We start from the raw sequence: 26,926 nt of genomic DNA, 5'->3' as shown, positions 1-26,926 counted from the left end.
TTACATTTGGATAACTGTCTGCTAATTACGCTCCTGCACTCAGCGAAACAAAACAAAACTGTTTCCTCAAGAGGGTGTGAGAAGGGATGACATTGATTTCTACTGTGCATGTTCTAAATTCATTTCAAAATATTTAAGAGCTTTCTCTTTTTTCTTGGTCAAAGCCTGCATTATAGGGTGAGGTTGATATTAATGTTGTCTAGAAGTAGTGTTTTTGTGGTAGGAAGAATGATAATTTTTGTGAGTTACCCAGGAAAGAGGCAGAAGAAAAAGAGTGAAGGAAATACTTAAACACATTCGGAATGCATGCATGAATACAGTGTTGAGACAAGTGGGAGAGGTGAGGAGGGTATGAAATCCCCCTCAAAAGGAAAATGATAAAAGTGTGATTTCAGTGTAAATAGTTTTCTATACTTTGTTGTCAGAAAAAAATAGGGGGGCTGGCGCCGCAGCTCAACAGGCTAATCCTCTGCCTAGCGGCGCTGGCACACCAGGTTCTAGTCCGTGTCAGGGCACCAGATTCTGTCCCGGTTGCCCCTCTTCCAGGCCAGCTCTCTGCTGTGGCCAGGGAGTGCAGTGGAGGATGGCCCAAGTCCTTGGGCCCTGCACCCCATGGGAGACCGGGATAAGTACCTGGCTCCTGCCATCGGATCAGCGCGGTGCGCTGGCCACAGCGTGCCAGCCGTGGCAGCCATTGGAGGGTGAACCAACGGCAAAGGAAGACCTTTCTCTCTGTCTCTCTCTCTCACTATCTACTCTGCCTGTCAAAAAAAAAAAAGGGGGGGGGGGAGAGCTGAAGTGAAATATGGCTGGTAGTTTGTGTCCATGACATGTTTACACGTCAGGTATTTGTAACTCACAGATCGCCAGTAATTGCAGAGCAGCCACATCCGTTTTCATTTTGCCAGTACTTTTTTTTTAACTTTTCTCTCCGAAGCTTTGGCAGAGAAGTTGATAAAATGTAAGGTTTTATCATGGCAGTAACTTCTACCACTGCTTTCAAGCTGGCTTTCCTTCAGAAGGCCTGTGATTGCTCTAGTGTGGGTCATTGTCAGCAGTCGATATGACATCCAGTACAGAAGGCAGCAGAAGTCGCTGGGTGCACGTGATGTGTGTTGGGGGGGGGGGCTGCGTGAACGACAGACACAGTCCCCGAGCCCTCAGCGTCCCCTCATCTCCCTGGGCCTCACGGATGCTGTTAGATTGTTCTCTGAGGATGCATGTCAACCAATCTCCCAGCCAAGCTCATTTCTAGAAAGCAGAGGGATCCTTGGCTGTTGGATCTAGTTTAGAGCTTTCCTAATTGACACTCAAGGAGTAGAACCTAAAGAGTAAGACAGGGCCAACTCTCCATTCAGGAAAAGAACTAAGTGTCTGAACTCCATCCAATGTTGTCTTCACTTAGACTGTTTGCTGTCTATCTCCTGTGGTCGGGTTACAGTCTTAGTTCACCCATAATCAACAACTGTTTTTTTCTTTGCTTGTTGATGTAGACAATAATTCTTAAGTCACTTAATCATTTGTCCTGAACTATAATTTCTAACTGAAATTTCTTTGGTGGCAGAACCCCATATAAGATTTTGAGGAGTGTGTGTGTATGTGTGTGTGTGTGTATGTGTGTGTAATACTGCGTTATCTGACATCTAATCAGTGAAGGAAGGGGGGTCCACCAAGGCCCAGGAATCTTTAATTTTTTAAGATAAGACTTTTTCATTTAATTTCCAAGAGATCATCTTATTTCAGAATCTAGAAATAAAACAAAAAGAAAAAAGGAAAAAGGAGATGACGATGATAGTGACTGTTATTCCGTTGTGTAAATGTGTATTAAACCACTACTTTGAGCTCATGCCTTATTACTTGAGTTTTCCAAGTATAGATAACCGGGAGCTAACACAAGGCTTTTGGTAGTAGGTCACATATAGCTTCTCTTGCTGCACTTTCCTTTGTAAAGCAGAGAAAGGAAAACATCTCTCCTGAAGTGATCCAGCCCTCTAAAGATACCCTGACTCTCTTTAGTCTTAACCACCTCGTTAAGATGCTACTTCTATGTTTCCAAGAAGATATGCTCATTGTGCAGCTGTACTGGGTAGTTCTAGTCCTGACATTAATGATTATATGAGAATGACCTAGCTTTTTGGTCTTAATTCTAGAAGGAAAATCAGGGATAGTCTGTCCATGGAACTGGGAAAAAAAAAAAAAAAAAAGGAAGAGTCAGGTCACCATGGGCCTACCCATTCCCCTGAATGCAGCAGCTTATCTACCCATTGCTTCCACCTTTAGCATATGTTTGTTTCCTCCACATTCTGACAGAGCTCTAGGTGATGACAGATTGGCTAAAGTCATCTGACAGTTTCCCAGACCAAGCCTCATTCCAACTTGGCTGTTTCTAATCTGGCTTAAGGATGAAACAAAATAGGCACTACCCATGATGTACTGCGCTTACTGATAAGGGGAAATGTGACACACACCTCACCACTGATCTGCATATAGTAGAACATGTATAAAGCCTGTGTTTTCTGCCACCTACTGGTCATATAACTCTGTGGTGTTTGTCACGTCTGGTTACTGGAGGGCTACTACCTGACCATGTTCCAAGGGTCCCTGTCTTTGGCCTCATTCTGGATTGTGTTACAAAATCCCTTGTCAGACTTGGCTTCAGCACCTGCCCCTGTGCTGGAAGTACTAGATGAACATGTAATGCACAGCTGCTTGTTCTCTGTCTGGAAAGTGAAGAAGCTGCTTGGTCCTTCCTCTGGCCCTGTTATGAGTCCCACTGTGCTCCAAGTCTGTGTGTGCCTCCACATCAGCATTAGCAGGTGTGGGTCTTTAGGAAATCAGCCATTTGTAGGTATCTCAATCTTTTCTGCGTCTGTAGATAGGCCTTGACCTGTGGGACACAGGCTAGGATAGCATTTGGACTCCCCAGGGTCACCTCATCTTCCATGCCTTCACAGTGGCCTTCTGGACACATGCCGTTGGGGTTAATCTGAATGAGAGTATCTTATGCTCCTGACTCATGAGCTTATTTTTTTTTTGTCAACAAAATATATTTTTTACATGTCACCACTCCATGGTAGACAAAACTGAAATAATAAAACAAAATGCTAGTTCTGGTGAGGCTTACAAATAGTTTTTAACAGCCAGCTCAGCATCACCTTTGTGCCTTTCTAGAAAACCAGGCATTTGAGAACTGAGGAGGAATCCTGGGGCCATGTCAGGGCTGTCCAGTGATGAACAAATTTTAGCAGTGCTACGGTAGGAGTCCCCTCAATAGATCAAGTACCTACACCTCTTCAGGTTCACAAATTGGTTTCAAGATTTCGTTCATCACCTACTATCATAAAACCTCTCACAGGCGAGTTGGTGTCTCTAGTTTCTGAAGCTCCTCACACAGCATCTTGGAGCTAACCCCCATTGAGCTCCATCCTGTCTTACTCTGACCCAGCCCAGCAGTGTCAGCTTACTTGGGCTGCCATAACACACTACTGTATACTGGATGGCTTAAGCAAAATATATTTCTTTTCTCGCAGTTCTGGAGGTGGAAGTCCAAAATCAAGGTGCAAAGAGATTTGATTTCCTTTGAGGCTGCTCTGCTCATTTTGCATGTGGCCACCTTCTTATATGGTCTGTCTTCTGTGCAGCACACCCCTCTTTGTGTCTCCTAGTCTCTTCCCTTCAGAAGGACACCCATCAGATTATATTGGTACCAACTCTACACATCGCAATTTAACTCAGTTCCCTCTTTAAAGACCATGTCTCCAAATACAGTCACATTCTGAGGTACCAGAAGTTAGGGCTTCAACAGATGAATGGATGGTGGAGTAGGCATAACTCAGCCCATAACCCTGGCTATATCCAGCCAAACGACTGCTTCCTGATTCTCCATTTCTTGAAGATATTAATCCTAAAGATTGTTTCACCTGCACTTATTTTTTCATGAGTTTGGATGCAGAGGAACTTAACTGTCTGACTTGGAAAATAATAAATAAATAATCAATAATTTATTGCCTTCAGGGCTGCCATTCAAACCTAGAGCCCCTAGGGGCTCCAGCCTTGCAGCCAGTGCCAGCATGCTTGGGCCTCTAAGACTGACTGCAGTAAACTTGGACACTCTGCTTGTGACCAGCCCAGTGGGTGCTTAGTTGGCAACTGGAGGATGCCTTCTCCCAGAAACCAGCATTCCAGGGATGCTGATTAGGATAGTGTAAAAAGTAGTTATGGCTTTGTTTATGTAAGTGCTCTGCTGCAATCATAAAATCAAATCCTTAAACTCTCAGTTGCCTACATCATAAAATAATATGTAAAGTAGAGATTCTGCTCTAAGAGATAATCTGCTACAAACACTTTCAGGTTCTTTTGGCCCACCTGTGGCTGACCAGGTGGTTAAGTATAAACAAGAACTGTATCCCTGTGTGCAGTGACATTTTGAGATCCTCAGAACCTTGGGAAATATACTGAGAAGGCCTGCAGCCTGAAGTTAGGTGACTGTACATTTGGCCAGAGTAATCTGTGACAGCTTGCCACCACTTGTATTTTACATTGAAGCTCCTCTCTTGACTCCTGTCCTCACCAAATCTTTTTTGCCATTAGACCCAGCAGTCATGCATCACTCCCATCATTCCTGGCTTCTGATCCTCTTTGCTAGTCTAGGACCCAGGAAACACACTTTTCCCTGTCATCATCAGGCAATGAACAGCAGGGCTTCCTATTCAAGACTGTTAATGATCCTGTATTATGGCTAGGATTGAATGCAGACCAAGGACTAGTCCACCATTTCCACTCCTAAAGAGGCATCCTCTTCTACCTTTGACATATCCAGGGGATATAGTTCCTCTGGTACACAAATGATACTGTTCATTCAGCAGTGACACCTCTAAACTGAATCCTTGTCCACACCACTTCTATCTGCCTCATTTGTCAATGAAATAGGTTCTGTCTCAATGGATTACCTAGCTACCCAAATGCCAGCTTCCGCTACCTGTTTATTTTTTGTTTGCTTGCTTGTTTTTGTTGGTTGGTTGGTTTTGTTTTGGAATGCATTGTTAAAGGCCTTTCCGCATTTCCACACCACGGATCCACTAGGAAGTACCTGGTCAAGCAGTGACCCAAGGTCTGGTAATAAGCACACTGTTGAGCTATTGCTCAGTTTCTAGGGATATCACCTAAGTGACTGTGCCACTGGACTGAACGTGAGGATCGTAAATTACTGACCTTGGCTGGAAATTGGAACATCCATCTGGTGGACTCCTAAGAAATAATGGGGAGTCTTCAAATTTTTATTTTAAAGCAAAGTGGAAAATGTTCTTCTGACACCACTTTCCACCATTTGCCCTTCACCAAATCCTGCTCTTTCTGATCCCTCCAAGCTCCTCCTCCAACACTCAAGTTGCCAGTCAAGGATCATGAGTTAGAGGACCATGCTGGATTCCCTGTGATAGCAGAGCAGCCCTCATTCTTGCACCTAATCTACTGGGAAAGGTCCAGACTAGGAACAGAGCCAGTAGATCCACTGCACACCTTTGGATGACTCCCTAGTGGAAGTTTTTCTCCAACCTGGAGGGCCCAGCCTTGTGCTTCCCTTGGTAGCCATATCCCAGGAAAGCAGAATGTATCGCCTATAGCTCTTACAGTCTGTAGATGCGCACATTCTGTAAAAGGCTTCCTTTTCCTGAAGTCTGATGATTCAGGTGCTGATTCTAAGAGCCATCTTTAGAATCCAACTGTTTTCTTGTCTAGCCCATGCTCCTTGGAGATTATTCTGGTTCCGGCACTCTTTCTCTACTCACTGTCTGCATTTGACACCCTCCCTTGCTGCCCATCCTTCCCTGGCACAGGCTCCCAGTTCTTTGCCCTAAATTGCATAGCTGTGGACCAACTCCATCCATTCCCAATCTACTATGGCTCTTAAGACACCAAGCTGGGCCAGGACACAGGAAATACTTTACTACATTTCCCTAATTTCCAATTAGCCCTCTTGAGGAAGATGACAGAAGTCACACTCCACTCTTGAGCTGTGGTCACCTGCACAGGAAGACATTTACTTGTGTGTGTTTACCAGGGTATATGTACTGCATATATGCTCTGAGAAATCACCTTTAATCTTCCTACTAAAGAAAGCTGTCCCAGAATGAAAACATTTTCTGTTGCAGTAAACTTTTTTTTTTTTAATTTTCACAAGGCATCACCAAGCACTTTGATTTTCCTGACAGAAAATCTTCAGTTTCTTATTACAACAAATTGTACCCTAAGCAGTAGGATATCAAATCCTAGGGAATCTTTTGGGATGCATTGAATTTCTCCTGTCGAATCAGTCTCTTGCTTGGCTGCCTCTGCAGCTACAAAGCTGCTGTCTATTTTCCTTTTCTCACCTCTTGGAAGAGAAAGTAACAGGGAAAATTCTATTTTCCCCAGTAGGGAGCCAACAGAAAGTCAGGCAAGCCTGAGAAATGGAACATGATGGATGTAACTTTGAAGACTCAAGAAGAATTGATTGAAACCCATTTTAATTTCATATAAAGGACATGCTATGTGAATTTTAAAAAATTCGATCTGCAGACTTGCGTGCTGTTTATCTGTGTATTTGGATTAAGGTCCATACTCTTTTCAGAGCTTCCCTAAGGTTAGGTGAATGGACCTCCAGTTAAATTGCACATATAAAACACATTTGTCAAACCCCATAAATTTGATCACTTACAGAAAACAGTGATAGCACTTATAAAGAACAGTAAGAGGTCCTTGAAAAAGTAAAAAATGGCACACAAATGGCTCCAAAAATTATTGTTTCCATTTTTTTGGCGTAATTTTGAGTAAGCGAACTATTCTCCAGAGGCTAGTTAGTATAGACCTCTGTGCTCATAAGAGTATGCTGGTTAGAAAAAACTGTGTGATATTCCCATCATTACATATATTCTTGGGAAATGGCCCCAGTGGGTGCTAGGAACAGGAGTAGCAAGAAAGCATTCAGCTGCAGCCCTGAACTAGGAGAAGGTGAGACTCTGGGAGCGGTGTGGGGAATGGAGACAGCACCTTGCTCTGCAGAAAATGAAACAAATGATGGAAATTGCTCTGGCTGCACAAAGGACACCAATCATACTAACATTGCCCTTCAGAATTAATGAGGAACAAATCTGCTCTCACTTGTAATGGGAAATATCACCGTAATATCTGCCCAAAGTAAGACAAATCATGTGCAGCAATCGTAAAAGCATCTGCCAGCCGTTTGTTAGTGTCACCTTTCCAGAAGAATAGGTGAAAGGACTTTAATAACTCTACCTTTAACTTTATTATCTTAAAAGTGATTTTTTTTTTCCAAAGTTTTATTTATTTATTTGAAAGAGAGAGAGGGAGAGAGAGAGAGAGAGAGAGAGAGAGATTTTCCATCCACTGGTTCACTCCCCAAATGGCTGCAATGGCTGGAGCTGAGCCAGACTGAAGCCAGGAGTCAGGAGTTTCTTCTGGGTCTCTCACATGGGTGCAGGGGCCCAAGCACTTGGACCATCTTCTGCTGCTTTCCCAGGTGCATTTGCAGAGAGCTGAATCGGAAGTAGAGCAGCCAGGACTTGAACTGGCACCCATATGAGATGCTGGCACTGCAGGCGGCCACTTTATCTGCTAGACCACAATAACAGCCCCAGAACTCTATTATTTTTTAAGAGCCTACTGTGGTCCAAACAACTTACTCATCCTGTAGTCCTCGCTGCTATGAAGAGAAGGATGTTAGACTGTCCCATTTTCTGTGGGAAGAGGTTGAAACTGAGATGTATGTGGCTTGCCCATTCCATGGCAGAGAGAAGGTTCAGACTTAACACTGTTATTTCCTTTTGGTTGTCATGTTTTCTTTAAGCATTTGAGTCAGCTTGAACCCAGATTTGTTTGATGATAAATGTATAGACTGTCAGTACCTGACAGAGGGCTGTTGTGGTTTTCCCACTGCAGCTCTCTGCCTTCCTGCTGCCTGAATCTCTAAGATTCTTTTCATTACAAGTGATGAGAAAATCCTGCTCAGAGTACCTGCGCACGGAGTGTGCTGCCGCATATCCGCATAGGTGTGAATCTCGTGTGAGAGAACCCAGGGTACATCTGGGTCGTTAGATTGCTGTCTGTCTCCCCTCAGCCCTCCTCCTGTCCCTGGGTCTGTTTCTCTCTGCTCTGCTCCTTCTTTTTATTGACCTCATTCTTTCTCAGTGATGATTTTCCCCATATTGTGGTAGGGAAGATGGCTTTCAGCACACCCTAGCTCTCTAGTTCTAGTTCTGTAAAAGAAGAGAATATTCTATTCCCTCCAGGTCCAGGGTTTTTTTTTTTTTTTTTTTTTTTTTTTAATGTTTATTTATTTATCTGAAAGGCAGATTTACAGAGAGATCTTCATCTGCTAATTCATTCTCCAAATGACTGCAACAGCTGGGGCTGGGCCAAGCCAAAGCCAGCCCAGGCCAAAGCCAGGAGCCAGGAGCTTCATCTGAGTCTCCCATGTGGGTGACAGAGACTCAAGCACTTTAGCTATCTTCTGCTGCTTTCCCAGACACACAAGCAAGGAGCTGGATTGAAAGTGGAGCAGAAGGGACTTGAATCAGTGCCCATATGGGATGCCAGCACTGTAGGCAGTGACTTAATCCATGCACCACAGTGCCAGCCCCTCTGGCTCTCATGACCATGCTTGCCTGTACCAACAGAGCTGAGGTGCCGTCAGGCCCACCAGTAACACAGGTTTGCAACAGGACAAACATTCTTTAAAAGCTTAGAGAGCAGGAGGGTGCTGGAGAAACCAGAAAAACAGATGTCTACTCTATTATTCTATACAGAGAAATAGCGTGGCAAAAATTTCAGAGAGCAGAGTGGAAGGTGGTAAAGAGAATCTGAAGGCTCTGTTGTGACAGAGAAAGAAGCAGCAGCTCTGCACCATTAGTTATGTGTTAGGAGTGAAATTCTGTTGACAGCATGGCATTTTATTTTTTATAATTAACTGAAAATCAGCACCATAGAAACTGATAGTGAGTAGAATAGTTAATGGGTGAGGAAGTGATGGAGACACTCAGTAACCGCGTGTTTTACCCAGACTGTTATGCAAGGGTACATGCTAGATGGCTTTATTCAGATTATGATGCAGATGGAATCACATCTTGACTTTTAGTCTGGATAAAAGCGGATATGTAGGTAGTCAGAGATTTAAGCAAGTACCTTGTGTTTCCTGGAAACTATTGAAACTCATTTGGGTGAAATATTCTCAGATGGTGATAATTCATTACACCTCTGCCTTTTTCTTGAGATAACTTGAAGTCATATAGTAAAGTCCAAAATATCCTTAATTTGCCTTTTTTTTTGTTTGCATGAAACTTTCATATTTAATTTTGTTCCCACATTACATATGATGGAAAAGCCAGAATTATCTGGCAGAATTTAATTCTTCCTTGGATCTAGTTCCATTTTTAAAATTGGATTCCTTTCTCAAATCTGATTACTCTAGCTCTACCTCTAGCTCTCTAGAATAACTTAAAACAATCTTACCAAGTCCTTGGTCACAAAGCTCAAAAGAATTCCCATTTCTTCTTAAGGTGCTCAACGAATCACCTTAATTTTGAGATGGTAGGCTTTCAAGTAAGTGTTACTTACAACCCTTCTCAGTGATGATAAAATACTGAGTTCCCATCATGGGGCACTCATCTGAACCTCTTGTGGTATATTTCAGTAAGTTACATTCTTAGTCTTAGAGAACATGGACATTTTAGTCTTTAGAATGCCCCAAATTTTAAAAGGTTTTTCTTTGTTTTATGTTAGCTGCTTATCTACCTGATGCCATAGAATAGAACATGTTAGATATCCTAGCCACCTCCCCCAAATGTTTTTCACTGTTTTTTAAATTGTATAATGACCAGTAGATTCATCCAATGGCATGCAACTGACAGGTACTGTGGATATTTAAGATGAAGGTAAGTAATTTTAACTATTTTTGCTATAATTTTATAGGAGAAATGGGCTGTAAAAGAAATCTCTATAAACCACAGAGAGCATTTAGAAAACTTTATATTTTATAGAGGGTCATTAATGTGTCCTTAATTCAAGATGTAAGATATATTGTTTACACAACCTTTGTTCTTCTCATACAAAGTTTTTGTACACTTTCCTATAGGTCAGCACTTTTAATGTTCCTTGTGCTGCTTATGCAGACTTGTTTTCAGTTTGCTTTATTTGCGCTTTTCAGAGAGTTGTCGTACTCATGACAGTAGTGTTTGTGGCACCATAAATGCCAAAATTCATGGGAAACTTTACAAGTCATTGTCTCAGTATTATTTCCCTTCAAACTGGGGTGGTGCCACAATAACCAGAGAAAAGTGGATGGCTTTTTTGAAGGCCATGTAGGTTTCATGACATCTGATCATAGTGTATTGCTTTAAGGGCACAGAAAAGCATTCTATCTTAACTTGCCTTATGTGAGCATAAATCCTTGTTGTGCAGAGTAGAGCTTATTTTATTCTATTACTTTGTATAATGAAAATAAGTCACATTCGGTGGGGGGGCTGGAATTTTTCTTTTCTTTTGTTTCTTCTTGAGAAACTCCTATGTAGAAATTAGAGCCACTCACTACCTTATGCTCTTGATTGTCCATGAGAATTACTTGTAGTCTCTTTTTTTATCCCATGTTGGAACGGCCCTCCTCTTCTAGATTGTCTCCCCTTCCTGATAATCATGGTATCAGGACAGTGAATGTGTAGTGTGTAACAGCAGATGTGGTGAGGTAATCTGAAATCCTGCAGGGTGGACTCAAAATCTCGGTAGTTATAGAATTATCTGTGGCTGAATTATTAGCATGGATTGTCAGAAGACTGCCAGGTTTGAGTAAGGAGGAGAAAGATAAGTGATATAAAAGTTAGAGAGATGAGGGGAAAAAAACTGCTCCCTTACTGGCATTAGTAATCTTCCATGTAGTTAATGGTCTAAAAATTATATTTACTTTTTAAAATCCAGGTTTGGTACTGGTAGCATAGAAATATTGACTTTTCTGTACATTCTTCATTGTCAGTTCCCAGAAAATAATTGTTAAGAGTTTATGAAACCAGATTAAATATCCATATTCACTTCAGCCTTATTTTTTCAAATAAAAATTTGAATTTTCAAAAAAAAAAAAAAAAGGAGGGGAGTGAAGTTCTGCAGGAACAAGCTCCTAGAATTGCAGAGGGAGCAGGAGAACCCTGCTGCTTGGGAAGAAGACTGTTAGCTGTAAGAGGAAAAGACGGCTTGGGAGACAGGTTGGGCCTACCTGTGGCAGAGAGGTTGCGTATGGACTAGTTGGCAATGCACAGCGCAGTCTGTGAAGGTTCTCCAGTCACATCGCGTTTAAACTGTTACTGGCTGTAAGCATTGAGAATACAGTGAGAAGACTGAATTCATTTTGAAAATGCTAACAGAAAAGTGTACCTTGATTTCAGCAAGGCATTGGAAGGTATCTCCTGGTACATTTCTTTTTCTTTTCTTCTTTTTAAAGATTTATTTATTTGAAAGCAGAGTTACTAAGAGAGAGAAGGAGAGGCAGAGAGAGAGAGAGAGAGAGAGAGAGAGGTAGAGGTAGAGGTCTTACATCCGCTGGTTCACTCCCCAGTTGGCCACAATAGCTGGAGCTCTGCAGATCTGAAGCCAGGAGCTTCTTCTGGGTTTCCCATATGGGTGCAGGGGCCCAAGGACTTGGACCATCCTCTACTGCTTTCCCAGGCCATAGGAGAGAGCTGGATTGGAAGTAGAGCAGCCGGGACTCGAACTGATGCCCTTACAGGATGCCAACACTGCAGGCAGCAGCTTAACCAGTTACGCCACAGTGCCGGCCCCCTGGTACATTTTCTATAGATGGAAAAATGTAGGCTAGTGAGGCTTAGTTATTCCTTGTAAACAGCTATTTCTGAACCATAGTCATTAACAGATAGGTTTCTTTGGGGAAATATATAATTGTGTGCCTCAAAGCTGCAATTTTTTTGGTTCTAAGTGAACATTATTATCAAAATAGTAATGAGATGAATACATAGAAGTTATGCATAATATATTTGCAAATAATTCAAAGGTGAGAACAATAGCAGTTTAAGGGACTGAACCAAATTCAGAATTACCTCCTTTATCAGAAACATTTAGTCAATGCCAACAATATGAGCAGAGAAAAATCTGTATTTAGAAACAAAAATAGAATAATAGCCTGGAGACATTTTTCTGATGTTTTAGAGTAGATTATTTTTGATTGCTGCACTCACATTAATTTTTCCAGTCTTTGTCTTAATAGAAGCTCAAATATCCTAGTTTAGCCAGAAAAAAAAAAATGACATCCCCCCTTGTCACATGACTGAAGTCAGACCAATTAGAGTGAAGGATGGTCCATTCTTGGGCTTCTGCTTCCAGTAGTAGAGGGAAGATTTCTGCTTTCCTGTTGCTCACCGTTAAAGAAGCTTGTGGCCTCAGGAACTGCAGACTGTTAGGTCTCTTGGGACCACAAAGAGCGAGAATAAAGACCAAACCAAGAAAGCCAAAGTGAGAAATGAAGACAGAGAAACTAGATCCTGGTCACATTGTAAAAGCATTGCCTGGGACCAGATTTACCTTTGTGCTGTGCTGTTGAGTTACATAAGCACTTAGCCTGATAAATTTCATCTTTTGTTAGCCAGTTTGAATTGGATTTCTTGGTTCATATAACATAAAACATATCTGAAATGATACATCTGAGGTGTTGAGGAGACCAATGCAAGCACGCTAATACAACCTCAGGCTACATTATTTTAGGTAGAATCTCAGCATAGGATTGTTATATGCATCCATCACTCTCCCTAGAGAGTATCTAGCTGAGGTGACCAAGATGGGGGCAGTCTGGTAGCCACGTTAAAGAAGAAATGGCTGGTAAGAATATAGATATTTTATGACAAGATAAAAGGAAACAAAGAATAATGGTGAGTTTTTGAACATTCAGGAAACCCTTGTATAGGAAGGAATAGTCTTCCTCATGGCTAGAGAAGGGGGAACTTAGAATCCTTGACATAGAATTAAGAGAGGGATGCATTTCATGCCAGGGTATTAGGAAGGACCATTTATAACAATTCAGGTGCCCAAGAATAGGAAGTTGTATTTTGAAAAGCAGTGAATTCCTCATCTTTGGAAGTGCTTAAACAATAAAAAGGTAAAAGTACATACAAAATTACCAAAAGTATTCTTTTTTTGGCCAGGAGGGTTGTTCAAGAGAGTTTTAATATCCCTTTCTAGCTTTGAGGTATTGAGGGTTTTTTGTTTTTGCTTTTAAGATTTATTTATTTGAAAGTCAGAGTGAAACTGAGAGATGGAGAGACAGAGAGATCTTCCATCTACTGGTTCACTCCCCCAAATGCCTGCAACAGCCAAGGCTGGATGAGGCCAAAACCAAGAGCCTAGAATTCCATCTGGGTCTCCTACTTGGGTGGAAGTGGCCCATGTTCTTGGGTTGTAATCCACTGCCTTTCCAGGCTCATTAGCAGAAAGCAAGATCGGAAGATCATCAGGACTAAGACCAGGCACTCTGATATGGGATACAATTGTCCTAATCAGTGGCGTAACCCACTTTTTCACAACACTGGCCCTAAGATAAGAGTTGTAAATCTCTTCAAAAATTTTCTCAGCCATAAATACAGTACAAAAATGGACCTCAGCTCTTACCAACATTTTTTTGTCAGTATCATAAAATATCTGAGGCAGACTAACTTTCTGAGTAAAAGAAATTTATTTTGGGAGGTCCAAGTCCAAACAGCATGCTACAGACTCTGGTAAGGGCCGCTGTTGGTTGCATTACATCAAGGGAGGAACACTTATGTCTCTTTGAGTGTGGGCTGTCTCTGACACTCTCTCTCTCTCTCTCTCTTTTTTTTTTCTCTCTCTCTCCCCTTCTCTCTCTCTCTTTTGCTCTCTCCCCACTTGTCATTTCTGTCTCTTTCTTCCTCTGACTGTAATCTTGGGGCCCTACCCAACTACCTAATCCAATCCAATCCAATCCAGTCCCTTCCAAAAGACCCCACCTCTAAACATCGTTAAGTTTCTACCCTCTTGCATAAATTTGGAAACCAAATTATATTCAAATCATGGTAGTTCTGATTCTCAGTTGCTTCTGTGATAATCCAGTTAAACATAACATAATCTCTGCCTCCTCTGACTGTTTAAAAATGAGTATCTTGTCTAGATTTGTAAGCTTGTTGTTTTTAAAAGTAATTTAGTGGCCAGCACCGTGGCTCAATAGGCTAATCCTCCACCTTGCGGCGCTGGCACACCGGGTTCTAGTCCCGGTCAGGGTGCCGGATTCTGTCCTGGTTGCCCCTCTTCCAGGCCAGCTCTCTGCTGTGGCCAGGGAGTGCAGTGGAGGATGGCCCAAGTGCTTGGGCCCTGCACCCCATGGGAGACCAGGAGAAGCACCTAGCTCCTGCCATCGGATCAGGACGGTGCGCCGGCCACAGTGGCCATTGGAGGGTGAACCAACGGCAAAAAGGAAGACCTTTCTCTCTGCCTCTCCCTCACTGTCCACTCTGCCTGTCAAAAAAAAAAAAAAAAAAGTAATTTAGTAAGTGATGGAACCAGATAATCTAAGCAATATTGCTTTGTTTTAATATATGCATACATGTTCATATATATGAAGTATGCTTTTGTGTATTTCTGATTAGCTGCATGGTGTGTGTTTTTGGTTTAAGTGAAATAGTAGCTGACTTCTAAAAAACAGATTTAATCTTTTAAAAACATCTAAGAGCAGGCATTTGGCCTAGGGGTTTAAGATGCCCACAGGCTACACTGGAGCTAGGTTCCATTCCCAACTCTAGCTCGTGATTCCAGCTTCCTACTAATGCAGACCCTGGGAGGCAGTAGTGATGACTCAAGTAATTGGCTTCTTGCCACTCATGTGGGAGAACTGGACTGTGTTCCTGCTTTTGGCCCTGGCCATTGACCATACTTGGGAACTCTCTTTCTTTGTGTATCTCAAATAAACATTTTTTAAAACTTTTATTTAGTAAATATAAATTTCCAAAGTACAGTTTATGGATTACAATGGCTCCCCCCCATAACTTCCCTCCCACTTGCACCTCTCCCTCTCCCATTCCCGCTCCCTCTCCCATTCTATTCACATCAAGATTCATTTTCAATTATCTTTATATACAGAAGATCAATTTAGTATATATTAAGTAAATATTTCATCAGTTTGCGCCCACACAGAAACACAAAGTGTAAAATACTGTTTCAGTACTAGTTATATAGCATTACTTCACACTGGACAACACATTAAGGACAGATCCCACATGAGGAGTAAGTACACAGTGACTCCTGTTGTTGACTTAACAATTTGACACTCTTGTTTATGGCGTCAGTAATCTCCCTAGGCTCTAGTCATGAGTTGCCAAGGCTATGGAAGCCTTTTGGGTTTGCCGACTTCGATCTTATTCCGACAGGGTCATAGTCAAAGTGGAAGTTCTCTTCTCCCTTCAGAGAAAGGTACCTCCTTCTTTGATGGCCCCGTTCTTTCCACTGGGATCTTGTCGCTCCCCCTCTTCGTGGGGGAGCAACACAGGACCCTGCGCTGTTCTTTCGTCTGCTCGGCCCTCCCCGGGTTTGCTGCTGGTTCTTCCCGGGTTGGCTACTATCCCTTCCACCTCCGTGGAAGGGCAGTTCCCCCTGGCCACATTCCCCACTTCCGCAGGGGAGCGGCACACCGCCGGCCGGTTCTCTCGGGGGCTGCACGGGTTCCCTTAGATGTTCCCCATAGATGTTCCTGGTGCATGCCGTCTCTCTCCTCCTTTATAGTCCTCCTCCGCCAATCCCAACTCGGCTGCCCACACGCCGAGTACGCTGCTCTCCAATCAGGAGCAAGTCCTACAGTTAATTGGTTGAACTGGAGGCAGCTGTGCGGAAGCTGTTTACTTCTCTCCCAGCGCCATATTGTGGGAGAGCAGATGCATAGAATAAGTCTTAATTCCAGTAACTCAGTCTAGTCCGGATTGCTCCCCACAGATCTCACTCCAGAGATCTTTCATTTAGGGTTGTTTGTTTGTTTGTTTGTTTTTGCCAGAGTGTCTTGGCTTTCCATGCCTAAAATATTCTCATGGGCTCTTCAGCCAGATCCGAATGCCTTAAGGGCTGATTCTGAGGGCAGAGTACTGTTTAGGACATCTGCCATTCTATGAGTCTGCTGTGTATCCTGCTTCCCATGTTGGATTGTTCTCTCCGTTTTTGATTCTATCAGTTAGTATTAGCAGACACTAGTCTTGTTTGTGTGATCCCTTTGACTCTTAGACCTATCAGTGTGATCAATTGTGAACTGAAATTGATCACTTGGACTAGTGAGATGGCATTGGTACATGCCACCTTGATGGGATTGTATTGGAATCCCCTGGCACATTTCTAACTTCACCATTTGGGGCAAGTCCAATTGAGCATGTCCCAAATTGTACATCTCCTCCCTCTCTTATTCCCACTCTTATATTTAACAGGGATTACTTTTCAGTTAAATTTAAACACCTAAGAATAATTGTGTGTTAATTACAGAGTTCAACCAATAGTACTAGAACAAAAAAAAATACTAAAATGGATAAAGTATTACACTGTACATCAACAGTCAGGACAAGGGCTGATCAAGTCACTGTTTCTCATAGTGTCCATTTCACTTCAACAGGTTTCCCCTTTGATGCTCAGTTAGTTGTTGCCAATCAGGGAGAACATACAATAACATTTTTAAAAATACTTTTTATATCTAAACTTACAGCTTTGCTTGGGGAATGGAAGATATGATCCACATCCAGTAGATCCACATCAATAACAGACATGGTTGTTTTCAGTAGCAGCCACCTTTAAAAAAAAAGAAAGATTTGGGCTGGTGCCATGGCTCACTTGGTTAATCCTCCACCTGTGGCTCCATATGAGCTCTGGGTTCTAGTCCTGATTGCTCCTCTTCCAGTCCCGCTCTCTGCTATGGCCCGGGAAGGCAGTGGAGGATGGCCCAAGTGTTTGGGCCCCTGCACCCACATGGGAGACCAGGAAGAAGCACCTGGCTCCTGGCTTTGGATCGGCACAGTGCCGGCCATGGTGGCCATTTAGGGAGTGAACCAACGAAGGGAAGACCTTTCTCTCTGTTTCTCACTCTAACTGTCTATAACTCTACCTGTCAAAGAAAAAAAAAGAAAGAAAGATTTTAGCATATTATTTGAAAGGCAGAGTTCAAGTACTTAGGTCATCTTATGCTGCTTTCCCAGATACCTTAGCAAAGAGATGGATTGGAAATGGAGCAGCTAGGACTCAAACCAGCACCCATATGGAATGGCAGCATTGCTGGTGGTGGCTTAACCCACTGCATCATAGCATCGACCCCCACAGCCACCTTTTTAAACATGGTGTGTGCTCTGTTGATTTGTCAAAGTCCCCACCAGGCTAGCGTTACTAATCTAGATCCTGTTTACCCCAATGGACTTGTCATTGTGTCACCCCTGCCCAAGATATTGCTGTCAGATCTCAGATCTCACAATACCAAGTATTAAGATGTGGAGGCATTTTGTACAAGGCCTTCTCAGACCAAAAGAACACAAAAGGAAACATGTGCTTCATTCTTAACCATGAATTTTCCATGAGAATAATAATGTTTTTGTTTAAAGGTTAATATAAAATGTGGAGTTACTATTAAAGATGAATGAATAGACTATAGAATCTGCAGATTTATAGACATACTCATGTAACATCTGGGTGGAAGCTAAATGCTTCTCTCATTAGTTCCCCTGTGATCAGTTTCTAATAAGTATTATCAAAGACCTCTGTTCTTAAGAGCCTGCAGTGCAAGCCCCTGCCTCCATTCCTCTTGAACAAAGTTTCCTAAAGTATGTTCTGGATAATTACTCTCTTGACTTGACAAGAAAAGAGGATCCCAGTCAAATGAATTTGGGAAAAGCTTAGGTTAAATAATATGGATTCAGTCCAGTTTGCTGAAAAATCAGTTATTGAAAACCACTTCCCCATAGTTCAGATCTGCCAAGAGTTGCCAGATACACCAGATTTACCAGTGGTGATTCAGCAGTTTCATCAGAAACATTCAGTCTGGATTACTGATACGGAAGAATGCTTTTCCAAATATTAACGCAACAAATACTGAGATGTTTCTTGAGCTATTGGATTAAAAAAAATCCTGGAAACACTAGAAGACTGGCTGAACAGAATCCAGTGTTCTTTGGAGAGTTCCTCTTTGAAACACAATTTTCTTTCTAGAGCTTTGGCATTTCCTATATGACAGGATTGTGTCAGTTTATTTGATTTATTTTATATGCTTTTAAAACATTATTTCCAGGGGCTGCCACTGTGGCGCAGCAGGTTAAAGCCCTGGCCTGAAGTGCCAGCATCCCATATGGGCACCAGTTCTTGTCCTGGCTGCTCTTCTTCCAATCCAGCTCTCTGCTATGGCCTAGGATAGCAGTGAAGGATGGCCCAAGTCCTTGGGCCCCTGCACCCATGTGGGAGACCTGGAGGAAGTTCCTGGCTCCTGGCTTCGGATTGGCGCAGCTCCAGCTCTTGCAGCCATCTGGGGAGTGAACCAACGGATGGAAGACCTCTCTCTCTCTCCACCTCTCTCTGTAACTCTGTCTTTCAAATAATTAAAATAAATCTTTAATAAAAAACATTATTTCCAAAAAATACATTTTGAATATTCCTTCACTACCCTAAATAGCTTATTAACCTTAATTTTCTATGTCTATGAATAGTTTAAATTAGATTTAAATTAAATTAAAATTCTGATATCCTTGGTATGCTTTTGAATTTACATTTAATTTAAATGTGTAATTGCTGGAAATACTAAATTAAGGCTGATGGGCCATTGGGGGATTGAGGGAAAAAAAGCTTAAAATGCTTGAAATTTTAAGCAAAACTGAAAATGATGTTCAAAACATCCTAAAGAAACCAAGGCAGTCTAAACAATCTTACTTCTGGCAAATTATTCACTTATATTAATTTATACATCAATTTTGTGGATGCTTAGTATTCTTTTGTATTCTTTTACCATTTACACATTCTTATTATAACTTTGAAAATGTTCCCATTACAGATAATAAATCTTGAAGAATAAAAGACAGTTGGTAAATTTACTAAGTTCAAAAAAATCAATAATTCATCATATTTATCTTTCAGTGAATTGACTTGCATTCGCATAACATTAAACTATTTCTTCTACAAAACTCCTTAGAACTTTTAATAAATTAATATACATTTTGAATCTCCAAAAGGAACATTTAGAATAAAAAAGCATTACCCAAATTTAAATAAGTGAGACTCCTGATTTGTGAAGGAGTAAGTTTTATGCAATACAGTTCTTTTATTTTTTTTTAATTTCTTGACAGGCAGAGTGGACAGTGAGAGAGAGAGACAGAGAGAAAGGTCTTCCTTTTCCATTGGTTCACCGTCCAATGGCCGCCACGGCCGGTGCTCTGCGGCCGGCACACTGCGCTGATCTGATGGCAGGAGCCAGGTGCTTCTCCTGGTCTCCCATGGGGTGCAGGGCCCAAGCACTTGGGCCATCCTCCACTGTACTCCCGGGCCACAGCAGAGAGCTGGCCTGGAAGAGGGGCAACCGGGACAGAATCCGGCGCCCCGACCGGGACTAGAACCTGGTGTGCCAGTGCCGCAAGGCGGAGTATTAGCCTAGTGAGCCACGGTGCCGGCCGCAATACAGTTCTTGTTCCTTCTATCCGTGAAGAGTTGGTTCCTGGACCCCCATTGAGACTCCGGAATCCATGGATGCTCAAGGTTTTAGTGTAAAATGGCCTAGTATTTGCATGTGAGCTACACATACCCTTCCATGTACTAAGTCATCTCTAGATTATTAATAAGTCCACTACAATGTAAGTACTAGATAAATGGTTGTTATTGTTTAGGGAACAATAGAAAAAAATGTATGTAAATGGTTGGTACAAATGTAGATATTCTGCATATTTTTGATGTGCAGTTGATTGAACCTGTAGATTCAAAACCCACCCTTGCAGAGAACTGACTGTATACTTTGGGGGCGGCTTTTCTGGTATCAGGGGCTGGCTCTCTATAGGACGCTGGGCTCTATGTTTTGAAGTTCTATGAATTGAAGTAAGAGTTTAGTCTAGAGGCTTCAGACACTGGTTGGGAAATCCATATGCCATATTGGGATACCTGCATGCAACCCCCAGCTCTGGCTTCCAGTTACAGCTTCCTGCAAATGCAGATCCAGGGAGCAGCAGGTAATGGCTTAAGTAATTGAATCCCTGACAGCACAGTGGAAGACTAGGATTGACTTTTGCGTTCCCAGCTTCAGCCTAGCCCTGTTGTCACAGGTGTTTGGGGGAGTGAACCAGCTGATGGACGCTGTATGTATCTGTCTATATGAAGAAAAAATGTAAAGAAATTGGATTTTTAAAAATGTTTGTTTATTTGAAAGTCAGAGTTACACAGAGAGTACCAACTGAAATATTGGAGTCTGCGGGCTGCTCGCCTCTGGCCCACTTTCACCTGATTCTCAGGGTCTGTGTGGTACTCCGTGCCTCTTGCCCCCACCACACTCCTCCTCTCAGAACGAATCCACCGCAACAGTCCAGACCTTCAATTGATTTTTAAAAAGATTTTTTATTGTTATTTATTTGAAAGGCAGAGTTACAGAGAGAGGGACACACACACACACACACACACACATAATCTTCATCTTTTGTATCACTCCCCAGATGGCTGCAACAGATTGAAGCCAGAAACCTGAAACTCCATGTAGGTCTCACATGTGGGTGGCAGGGGCTCAAGGACTTGGCCATCTTCCACTGTTTTCCTAGGCACATCAGCAGGGAGCTGGATTGGAAGTGGAGCAGCTAGGATTTGAACCAGCATCGGTATAGGATGCTGGCATTGCAGGCAGCAGCCTCACCTGCTACGCAACAATGCTGTTCCCTAATTAAATTTTTATATTTAAGAAAATTTATTCTCAGTTTTCCTGGGTCTTTCTTGCTCTTGAATGATTCCTTTTCCATAGCCCCCTGTTCTTATTTTTTGTTGCAACATCTTGAAACTCTAAGAATTTTTTTAAATGCTATTTCTTAAATCTTTCTCCTATTTATTTGTTCTAGTCTGCTTCTTGTTGTAACTTTATCTTGAAATTTTAGGTTCTTCTTGGTTCCCCATTCATATTTTAACTGACAATATTGAAATATATATCAGGTACCATAAAACTCATCCATTTAAAGTATATAGTTTAGTGACATTTAGTATATTCATGTACTTGCATGTCCATTACCACAATCAAGTTTAGGTCATTTTCCCTTCAAAAACCCCGATTGTCCTCAACTGTTACTTCCCAGTCCTCTCACATACACCCTACCCTTGAGCCCCAGGCAAATGCTTTCCATTCGTATTTGAAGATGAAGGATTGGACAGGCTGGCTTGTTGTGTGTGGGATTCAACATGGAAGTCATTAAGGAGACAGTGGTTGTGAAGAAGGCAGAAGTTGAGATCACGTACCAGAAAGCCAGATGGCGGATCAGGATCTTAGCCTCCAGAGGAGCTGGCATTGCACATAGCAGTCAAGCCACTATGGATCTGCTTCACCTCTGTGTTCATGATTCAAGAGGCGTCGCACCTCTCATGGTGAGGCAGTGCCACCATGGGTGGGATCATGCCAGTTTTGTTCACAGCTCTAATGCCCAAACCTAGCATACAGTCTAGTATATGGTATTGTGTATTTGTAGAATACTCTAGTGTCGTGCATTTCTATAATGCTTTACAGTTTAAAATGCACATTTATAGATGTATGTCACTTGAGATGGGCAGGTGCACAAAGGCACATGCACCATGGCACTAATGAGGCTTAGACTGCAGGCCCTCCATTTGCAAGAACCTCTTCCAAAACCCTGCTACTAATTCTGTGTTTGTCAACATCACATGCATTCTTTAAAAGAAGACCTAAAGGCCAGTGCTGTGGCGTAGCAAGTAGGGCTGCCACTTGCAGTGTCAGCATCCCATATGGGTGCCGGTTCAAGATCCGGCTAGTCCACTTCTGATCCAGCTTTCTGCTATGGCCTGGGAAAGCAGTGGAAGATGGCCCAAGTTGTTGGGCCCCTGTACCCATGTAGGAGACCTGGAGGAGCCTCCTGGCTCATGGCTTCGGATCGGCCCAGCTCCGGCCATTGTGGCCATTTGGGGAGTGAACCAGTGGGTGGAAGACCTCTCTCTCTCTCTGCCTCTGCTTATCTGTAACTCTGCCTTTCAAATAAATAAATAAATTTTTTATTAAAAAAAAGAAGGCCTACAACATGGTGCTTTTAGTGTCAGGCATCAGGAAGCTTCACCCAAGATTCATGTGTCTAGATAGAGCAGAAGTTATTCATCCCAATTCAGGACTGTAAGTGCTGTGGCTCCGAGAATTGAGTGCCTTGCCCAAGGCCACACATCCAGTGAGGGACAGAATGTTTCACACCTGAACAACCCTTCCTACTGCTTGTCCTCTTCATATCCCCATGATGAAGGTGTGGCTTCTGATTGATGACTGTGCCCCAGACTCCAGCCACAGGGAATAGTGTAAGAGCTGTGTTCTGCTCAGGGAGACCTTGGTGATGAGATATGAAATACCATTGAATGTATTTTTTCTGAAAAGCAGGAATCCTGAATCCTTCTCTTCACTTCTGTTTCTGAATGAGACTTTTAATCTCAGCTTGTTTCGTGGTCTTACAATAAAATGTAAGATCTACAGGGAATGGGAAAAAACATATCATGTTTTCAACCGCCAACTAATTGGGTGATGCTCCTAGGTGGGAAAATCAATGTCTGCCCTGCAGAGGGGAATCATGCATTCTGTTGCACTGTGCCGCTTTCGTCTTTGAAACTTAGCTTAGCTTCCATGCTTTTCAACTTTACAATTAGGTGTATTTCATGCTTGCCTTTCCCCAGACAGAGCGTATGTGTTTGGGGTAGAAATCTGAGCCGAGGGCCTGGCGCTGTGGCATAGTAGGTAAAAGCCACCGCCTGCAGTGCCAGCATTCCACATGGGCACTGGTTCAAGTCCCTGATGCTCTGTTTCCGATCCAGCTCTCTGCTATAGCCTGGGAAAGCAGCAGAAGATGGCCCAAGTCCTTGGACCTCTGCACTCGTGTGAAAGACCCAGAAGAAGCTCCTGGCTCCTGGCTTCTGATTGGCACAGCTCCAGCCGTTGCAGCCAATTGGGGAGTGAACCAGTGGATGGAAGACCTCCCTTTCCCCCTCTGTGTGTGTGTGTGTATGTGTGTGTGTCTAACTCTGACTTTCAAATAAATAAATAAATGTTAAAAAAAAAAAAAGAAAGAACTCTGAGCTGAATGACAGGCCTTTGGTATAGCAGTTAAGTTGCTGCCTGAGATGCCCATTTCCCATACCAAGTGTCTCATTCGTGTCCTGTCTCCTCTGCTCGTGATCCAGCTGCTTTAAAAAAAAAAAAAAGATTTTATTTATTTATTTGAGAGGTAGAGTTATAAACAATGAGAAGGAGAGACGGAGAGAAAGATCTTCCATCTGCTGGTTCACTCCCCAAATGGCTGAAATGGCCAGAGCTGTGCCGATCTGAAGCCAGGAGCTAGGTGCTTTTTCTGGGTCTCCCACGTGGGTGCAGGGGCCCAAGGACTTGGGCCATCTTCTGATCTTTCCCAGACCACAGCAGAGAGCTGGATTGGAAGAGGAGCAGCCAGGACTAGAACCGGTGCCCATAAGGGATGCTGGCGTAGCAGGCAGAGGATTAACCTACTGCACCACGGCACTGGCCCCCTGATCTAGCTTCTTGTTAATGTGCATTGTGGGAGGCAGCAGGGAGTGATTAGAGTAGTTGGCTTCCTGCCACCCATGTGGAAGATCTAGACTGAGTTCTGGGCTCCTGCTTTGACCTGGCCCAGCTCTGGCTGTTGCAGGCATCTGGGGAGTGAACTTGCAGATGGAAAAATCAGACTCACTCTCCCTCTCCACCCCACTCCCTCATACACACACACACACACACACACACACACACACCTTTCAAATAAAAGAACATGAATCACAAAATTTTTTTAAAAATGTAAAGGGAATCAATTGTCAGTGCCTGAAGGAGGTAGTTTCGGTCTGTGAGAGGATGCGGGCACTGCAGGTAGTGACTTTACCTGCTATGCCACAGTGCCAGCCCCAAATAAATACATTTTTGAAAGAAACAAAATGAGGCACTGGAACCACCCATGGATCCACATCAAGACATCACTGTAAGTTCGGCACATGCTCAATAAGACTTACCCCTAATGGTAGAGTTAGAAACGTGCCAGGGGATTCCAATTCAATCCCATCAAGGTGGCATGTACCAATGCCATCTCACTAGTCAAAGTGATCAGTTTAAGTTCATAATTGATCATAATGATAGGATTAATTGTCAAAGGGATCATATAAACAAGACTAGTATCTGCTAATACTAACTGATAGAATTAAAAAGGAGAGAATGATCCAACATGGGAAGCGGGATGCACAGCAGACTCATAGAATGGCAGATGTCCTAAACAGCACTCTGGCCTCAGAATCAGCCATTAAGGCATTTGGATCTGGCTAAAAAGCCCATGAGAGCATCTCAGGCATGGAAAGCCAAGACACTCTGGCGAAAAAAATAATGACCTAAATGAGAGATCTCTGTGAGTGAGAGCCCAGCGGAAAGAACAGGCCATCAAAGAAGGTACTTTTCTCTGAAGGGAGGAGAGAACTTCCACTTTGACTATGGCCTTGTCTAAATAGATCGGAGTTGGCGAACTCAAGAGGCTTCCATAGCCCTGGCAGCTCATGACAAGAGCCTAGGGTGATTACTGATGTCATAAATAAAAGTGTCAGTTGTTAAATCAACAACATGAGTCACTGTGCACTTACTCCCCATGTAGGATCTCTGTCCTTAATGTGTTGTACTATGTGAATTAATGGTATAACTAGTACTGAAACAGTACTTTATACTTTGTGTTTCTGTGTGGGTGCAAACTGTTGAAATCTTTACTTAGTATATACTAAATTGATCTTCTGTATATAAAGGTAATTGAAAATGAATCTTGATGTGAATGTGATGGGAGAGGGAGTGGGAGATGGGATGGTTGCGGGTGGGAGGGAGGTTATTTGGGGAAAAAGCTGCTAAATCCAAAAGCTGTACTTTGGAAATTTGTATTTATTAAATAAAAGTTTTTTAAAAAAAAGACGTCACTGTGAGCATAGCAGCAGTCACTGAACTCCACTTCCCTTTTTTTTTTTTTTAAGATTTTTTTATTTATTTGAAAGTCAGAGTTACACAGAGAAGGAGAGGCAGAAAGAGAGAGAGGTCTTCATCCGCTGGTTCACTCCCCAATTGGCTGCAATGGCTGGAGCTGCACCGATCCGAAGCCAGGAGCCAGGAGCTTCTTGTGGGTCTCCCACGTGTGTGCAGGGGCCCAAGGACTTGGGCCATCTTCTGCTTTCCCAGGCCATAGCAGGGAGCTGGATGGGAAGTGGAGCAGCCGGGTCTCTAACTGGCACCCCTGTGGGATGCTGGCACTTCAGGCCAGGGCTTTAACCTGCTGCGCCACAGCTCTGGCCCCTGACCTCCACTGAACATGTATGAGTACCAAAGAAAGTATGCCGGCTTTCATCTGAGAGCTGCTTAAAATGTTTAGGACGGCACATGGACTAGAACTGTGTAGCCGATTGAGGTGCACAGCAGCAGATGGGACACATAAAACCTAACTCATTCAGAACATCTGCACCTTAGGTGGCCTTTGTTTGAACCTGGGATTAACCTTCATAAACACAGACTCCCTTCTCAAGCAGACGTCCTGCCAGAGGGCTCCACGTGGCGAGCCAAGAATGGTAATTTATGTGTAGCCAGTCTAGAACCACGCAGAGGATAAAGACCCAGAGCTGCGAGAAAGGAGCACCAATGATAAAGGGTTCAGCTTTGCTTGATGTTAGTTTTATATTTTCTTAAGTTTGATTTAAGCTTAGCCAGATTCCTAGACTTAAATTTTACTCCTGCCCTTATCCCCCTCAATCGCTGTTTTTTGTTTATAACTAAAATAAATGGTGTTGTCCTTTTTTCCTGACACAAACATATTTAAGTTCAACCAAATTGGCAAAGATTTGTTTTAAGGAGTGTTTTTCCCAGTGGCGCTGGAGACTCCAGTGAAGGGCACACTCTGTAGAGTACTAGAGTTTGGCAGATGTCTAAGGCTCTTGGTTCTGGAAGGAGGGAAGTCTGACTATGGAACTCAGGTGTTGTGCTACAGAGGCATCTCCTAAATGACAGAAGATGTTCAGATCCTGGAGTTACTTATGCCTGTTAAGAAGCTACCTATAGCTGTGGTCAGATGGAGAAAAGGACAGAACGAAGATCAAAGGCTGGACATTGCCCTTAAAGTTTGATTTAGGAACTAATTTCCATTGGTCCTGGTACTGGGCAAGTCCAGAACACACTTGATCTGAGACAACTCTTTCTCTTATTCCATGCCTCTCTTCTTAGGTCTCCCTCCTACCTCCTGCCAGTGTTGCTCCCTTTAGCCCCTCTTTGGCTGCACACCATGGATTTCTCGCCCTGCAGCTATTTCTAAATACCTGCTCTCAGATCCTGTAATCCTGCTAGGGTCTGTTGACTGCAAACTTTAAGCTGGATTTTCAGGGGGCATCTATATTTTTTTGTAGAAAAGATTTATTTGTTTATTTGAAAGAGTTACAGAGAGAGAGAGAAGGAGAGGCAGAGAGAGAGAATGAGAGCGAGAGCGAGAGAGAGAAAGAGGTCTTCTGTCCGATGGTTCACTCCCCAATTGGCTGCAATGGCTGGAGCTGCTCTGATCCAAAGCCAGGAGCTTCTTCTGGGTCTCCCACAGGGATGCAGGGGCCCAAGCACTTGGGCTGTCCTCCAGTGCTTTCCCAGGCCATAGCAGAGAGCTGGATCGGAAATGGAGCAGCCAGGACTTAAACTGGCACC

General features: G+C 43.0%; 1 protein-coding gene across 4 annotated transcripts in view; it reads left to right on the top strand.

The window, feature by feature from the left end:
- Positions 1 to 26,926, top strand: part of SMYD3 (SET and MYND domain containing 3) — a 777,767-nt gene that overhangs the window by 660,216 nt on the left and 90,625 nt on the right. The gene's annotated exons all lie outside the window — the stretch shown is intronic.

The sequence above is a fragment of the Oryctolagus cuniculus genome, chromosome 13, assembly GCF_964237555.1.
Source record: "Oryctolagus cuniculus chromosome 13, mOryCun1.1, whole genome shotgun sequence".
NCBI lineage: Eukaryota > Metazoa > Chordata > Mammalia > Lagomorpha > Leporidae > Oryctolagus > Oryctolagus cuniculus.
This window is presented reverse-complemented; position numbering and strand designations above follow the sequence as displayed.